The sequence below is a fragment of the Gordionus sp. m RMFG-2023 genome, chromosome 2 (assembly GCF_954871325.1).
Source record: "Gordionus sp. m RMFG-2023 chromosome 2, tfGorSpeb1-WG-v2, whole genome shotgun sequence".
Classification (NCBI taxonomy): domain Eukaryota; kingdom Metazoa; phylum Nematomorpha; class Gordioida; order Chordodea; family Parachordodidae; genus Gordionus; species Gordionus sp. m RMFG-2023.
This window is the reverse complement of record NC_088776.1, coordinates 61,704,967-61,711,294: the sequence shown is the minus strand read 5'-3', so window position 1 is coordinate 61,711,294 and position 6,328 is coordinate 61,704,967.

Sequence of the window (6,328 nt, the reverse complement as noted above, 5' to 3'; positions counted from 1 at the left end):
GGAAAGTTGCAAATAGCTTCATTAAATATAAATGGATTAAATAATAAATTGGCGGTTCTATTAAGATTGTTGGAAGCGGAAGGAGTAGATTTAATAGGCATTCAGGAAACTCATTGCCCAGGAAACAGTATGGCAAACTTTAGTGTATATAAGATGTTTTGTTCGGGAACCACTTCAAATAGTTGGGCAGGAATCGCCTTTTTGACTAAGAAACGTTTACATAAACACATTATAAAATTTGTACCTGTGTCGGAGAGATGTGGACTTCTATATCTGAATACTAAGTTTAGACCCACTATTGTTGTGAATTTTTAAGCCCCACCTAATAGGAACATGAGGAAAATTTTTTTGGACGAAATGATGAATATATTAAACTCCCTCTCAAATAGATATAATGTAATAATCCTGGGTGATCTCAATATGAAAATAGGAAAAGATAGTGAATATATAAGTAGAGGAGTTATTGGGCAAGCTGCCATTCAACAATCTAATGATGTAGACAGCATAAAATTCCTAGATTACTGCAGCAACAAAAACTTTAAGGTAGAAAATACTTTTTTCTGCCATCGTGATATCAACAAATATACCTTTGTGAGGGGCAGACAGATATCTCAAATAGACTTCTTTATTTCCAATATTCATAGTTGGTTTGTAGATGTTAAAGCATCTACCAGGGTTAACATATCTGATCATAAGATGGTTATTGCAGTTATAAAAATAAAAAACATCTGGAGATATCACAATAATAGTATTCCTAACTTAATGGCCGTCAATGCTACCTCGTCCAATATAATTTTTCCACGTAAAGCAAATAAGTTTCTATTGTAAGGGAACAAAACTCTCTTTGAACAATCCCTTATTTCAAAAAAAGGAACCTTTATTAATGCTACCAGAAATGGAAACGTTGAAGTTTGCTGGGAACTTTTTAAGAAAGAACTAGCGGAATCTTATGAGAGACTGCCAAACGTAAATCTTGCATCTAGGAAAGAATGGATGTCTGATGAAACTCTTGAGAAGATATATCAACTAAGAATGACGAACAGCTCTAACATTGATTTATGGAAAGACATTAAAAGATTACTACGGAAAGATAGGAGAATTTTTATTGCTAAAAGGGCGGCTGACATTGACAAAGATATGAAAGAGAACAGGATCTACGATGCATATAGAAAATTAAAGTACTTCTGCAAATCCAGTTGCTTTGTGAAACTTCCTATGATTGTCTTAGCAAATGGGAAAACCATAACGGACCAAGATGAGCAAATGGCACTGTGGCTGGATCATTATATGTCGATTTTTGACTCCCGCAAGGCTACTCCTTTAACTACTGTGAATTCTCACACTATTATATCCCCGGCTGGTTTCTCTTCAAATGAAATTTCGAATATCGTAAAGAAACTACGGAACAATAGAGCTCCGGGTTTGGATAACATTACTGCTGAATATTTAAAAATATCCCCGAACCTAATCTCTTCTTTTCTCCTTGCTCTCTTTAACAAAATTTGGGAAAGTGGGAATACTCCGACAGAATGGAATAAATCTCTCCTGTGTAATTTCCCGAAAATTAAGGAACCTAAGAAATTTGCGAACTATCGGGCAGTAGCTCTGACCTCCTGCGTATCGAAAGTCTTTATGACACTCATCAAGAATAGGATCTTAACTTCTACACCCCTTCTTCTTTCTAAATATATCTGTGCATATAGGCCAAATAAAAACATTTTGGAACCTATTTTATCGCTGAAAATAATTATGCAAAAGTGCTGGAAATATAGGATTCCGTCTTATTACACTTTTATTGACTTTAGTAGGGCCTTTGATAATGTAGACCATAACGCCTTATTGGTAGCACTATCAGAGTGTGGTATCGAACAAAATATTATCTCCATCTTAAGGAATCATTATTCCAAATTAACTTCATGTTTTAAAACAAACGATAAAATATCACCCTTCTTCAAGATAAAAAAGGGAGTAAAACAAGGTTGTACTTTATCACCACTTCTCTTTAACATCATAATAAATAAAGTCATAAAGGAGGTAAATGCTGCTGCAGACTTGGCTGACTTTGGGTCTAATGAAAATTTTCACTTTGTTAATAAGATCGTTTCGTATGCCGACGATATTGTTGTAATATCAAAAAATATTGAAGAGACTGTATGTCTGATCTACCTTATCGAAACCATAAGCCTCAGAGTTGGTTTAAAAATTAATTTCAATAAAACGGTTATTCTTTCCTCGCCAAATACACCACCGCTCCAAAATCTTTTGGTAGGCGGGAACGTTATCAAAAAAGTAGATAATATCAAATACCTGGGTGTGATGCTCAATAACAAGGGGGAATGTAAAGAGGAAATGAAGATTAGAACGCAAAAAGCCAAAAGAGCGTTCTATATGTACATGAAAATCTGGAAGTCTAAGGAAATATCGGTTTTTACGAGGTTGAGGCTTTTCAACTCTACTATTATCCCCATTTTATTATATGGAAGTGACATATGGGAAGTAAACAAGACGGACTTAAGACGTATCCAATCCTTTATAAATAATTGTCTGAGAACTATAAATGGTATTTTTTATCCCAGAGTCATCTCTAACTCTAACCTCTGGAGGAAATCTAGCCACACTCCGATAAATATTACTTTAAAAAAACGTCGGATACAGTTCCTAGCCCATATAATAAGAAATTCAGATCACAACCTTGTACATGATGCTATCGTTTGGTTATATACACATAAAGGGAAACAGTATACTAAATATAAATCGTTATGGTATTACAAAGCTATAAAAGACGTGATGGAGCTGAATGTAAACATGAAACAATTTATAAAGCTTAATAATTGCAAAAGGTCTATCAGAAAACTCTTTCGCATCAAAGATAGATATTTTAGATGAAAATTAAATTTGTTCCTAGAGATCTCTAGTTCAAATACCTTTTTCTTACTTTTCTTCCTCGATTTCTCTTGTGGATTTATTCCTCTTGAAAGTATATTTCTTTTTTACCTCTAAAATAAATAAACTTACAATAAAGCTTTTTAAGTTAAATTTTCCACCTCCCACCTTTAAAGTAATTAATTTTAAAAGCAGTTCTTGGGTGTAGGCTATTTTTTGGTCCCTCTCTTTTCCTCTAAGCCTATAGACGTTTTAATAAAATTTCTTCAGAATTGTTGTGCGTACAAGTACGTGCGGCTTGCCCACAAACGTGTGGAGGGCTCCTCATATTTTTTCCCCCTTAAATTAATAAATTCCAATTAGATGGAAATGAGGAAAACCTAGCGTTGCTCTGTTGTATATTCAACGTTAGAGGGCGAATGCGCTATATATCACGTATCACGTATATAAAAAATCTAAAAATGGTGTTAATTAAATGAATGTAAGATACAAAAATTCTCGCTAAATAATAACCATTATAATAATAATAATCTATCACAATATAAATCAATTACAAATTCAATCATTTAAAGGAATCCATAAAATTCCTGCTTCAATAAACTTTATGATGTGAGAATAAAAATTTGAAAAGTTAAATATATAATATTTGCCCAACATACTCATAACAATTGAAATAACTTCCGTTTATTGGGTTTAAGAGAATTTGATCCATATTGATTTTTAGTTACTCCGAAAAATTTTCTATCGGATTTAATTGCGGCGAATAGGGTGGCAAAATATGATATTTGGATAATTCTCACTAATTATCCTTGTATGATGTAACCATTATCCATTATAAGTAATGAATTTGATGGTAAAAGTGCGATAACTTCCGTTTATTAGGTTTAGGAGAATTTGATCTATATTGATTTTTAATTACTCCGAAAAAATTTTCTATCGAATTTAATTGTGGCGAATAAGGTGGCAAAAATATGATATTTGGATATTCTCACTAATTATCTTAGTTCATAAGTAATGAATTAGTAATACCGTTTATTGGGTTTAGGAGAATTTGATCTATATTGATTTTTAATTACTCCGAAAAAATTTTCTATCGAATTTAATTGTGGCGAATAAGGTAGGAAAAATATGATATTTGGATAATTCTCACTAATTATTCTCGTTGATGTATTGGAGCATTATCCATTATTGAATTTGATGGTAAAAGTGCGAATAATTCATCCAGATATGCCTTGAATTTTATGGTAGTCAAAGCCCCATCTATTGGGAATTTTTTCATTCCACTTATTACTATTGTGCATAGGACTGATATATTTTTCCCCTTGGAGGGAGGTAACTTAACAGATAGACGTTTTTCCAAATGTGCCCACCCATACTGAGAAATAATATGGGTATTAAACCCTGTCTCATCCAGGAAGAATACATTTTCAAAAGTAATATTTATCATCTTGTCACAATATTTCTTTCGAATTTGAATTACATCTGGAGAGTTTCTCCTATCGGGTTCTTTTCCAACCCTTTTCCGACTCCAGCCAATTAATTTAAAGCATTAAGATCTAGCCGACTCGCTCAACCTTAGATGTGGCGGTAAATGTTCTATAATATTTTTGATTGTATAGCCGTTATTATCACCAAACCAGAGTTGTACATTTGCTCAAAATAAAAAGATCTTCAAAGATTTACTTTGAAGATCGTAAAATTTGAAGATCTTTTATTTTTTAAAAATTTTGTGTAACGATCTTCAAAGATCTTCATGATATTTATTTTTTTACCCCTTTATTAAAAGCCCAGATGTTTTTCAATTTTATTAATACAATATTTCTTTTATGTTTTATACCTCTCCTCCTGTCTTGATGAAAATTGAAAAACATCTGGGCTTTTAATAAAGGGGTAAAAAAATAAATATCATGAAGATTTTTAAAGATCGTTGATCGCAGCACAAAATTTTTAAAAAATAAAAGATCTTCAAATTTTACGATCTTTAAAGATCTTGCTCAAATTTTTGAGCTAGATCTCGCTCAAAAATCTTCAAAGAAGATCTTTTGTACAACTCTGCACCAAACAATTTAGCTATATGCGATTGAAGTTCTGTAGTGTCTTTCTTCTTCCGTCCTCGTTGTTTTATTATATAATCAGATTAAGGGTCGTCGTAATATTCAGGAAAAGTTTCCCGCTTGAAACGATAAACCGAACCAATGGATAAATTTAGATCATGGGAAATTGTCTTTGCATTTGGCTGATCATCAATTGGTTTGCTCATCCATATTTTAGCCAATTCCATTTTTTTGTCGCTCCAATTACCATTTTTTTTCCTCAAACGAATAGGATCATTGGTTGTTCTTGAATATTCGAATGACATCGATTTGTATTGTGAAAATTTTTTAATAGGATGTATCTCAACAAGTTTTAAGAATAATTACACAAAGTTATTTAACTATCTAAGAATGTTTTTTTACATTATGGAAATGTGTTACAACAAATCATATTATTACTGTATATAATTTCATAAAATCCAATTTCTAACTAATTTCATATAACTATTAATTAATTTAATCACACTTTTTTAATTTCATATAACTTTTATTTTTTATTTTCAATTCAAATTCAATAATATAATTTTTAAAAGTATTATTTTTTTGTAGATATTAATACAATTCCGCAAAACATTTTTGGTTTTAAGCATGTCCCCTTCAAAAATCTATCACATTTTGGCTCTCCCATTGGTGAGGAGTCAGTGAATTCTTTTTTTAGCGATATGGACGATATCTTTGAAAATTTAAAACACATTCTTCCTTGTCTTTTGGCTCACAAGGCCTTTTTTATAATTGGGAATTTCTTCAACATAAAAACCTTTATGCTCTACGATCTAGCCCATTATTTTTACAGAGGGAGCATTTAGTGAGATTCGAAACCAGAATAAAAGTCATCCTTTTTACAGACATAGCTTAGCATCAAGCCACACTTCCTTCCAAATATGGCGGCCTTGGTATAAGATCTCCTTTGTCGATCTCAATATGTGCTTTTATTGCCAGCCACCTTCAGGCATTTATATTTATTGACCAACATCTGTCGGTTCACCATCCTTTTTTGAATACAGCTAAGATAGAATGGGCAAAATCCGTCATAACCTCAACCCTATTTCCGATCTCTGTAAAGAAGAAGGATTGGGATTTACCACTTGTGAAAAACTCCGTTGATTACCTTATTTCGAGTCTCTCACCATTAGCTAAATCCACATTTATTGAACTTATCAAAGATCGGGGATATGAATTTTTAGATGTTATTCTATCTACCAATCTCAAACTCGAATTGGACAACCTTGAGCTCAGCTATGCTTTATGTATTAGGCTCAACATTCCTTTTTCGTTACCATATAAATGCAGCAAATGTCATACGGATGATAAAAATATGGAGCTGCATCCTTTACATTGCAATCGTAATCCCT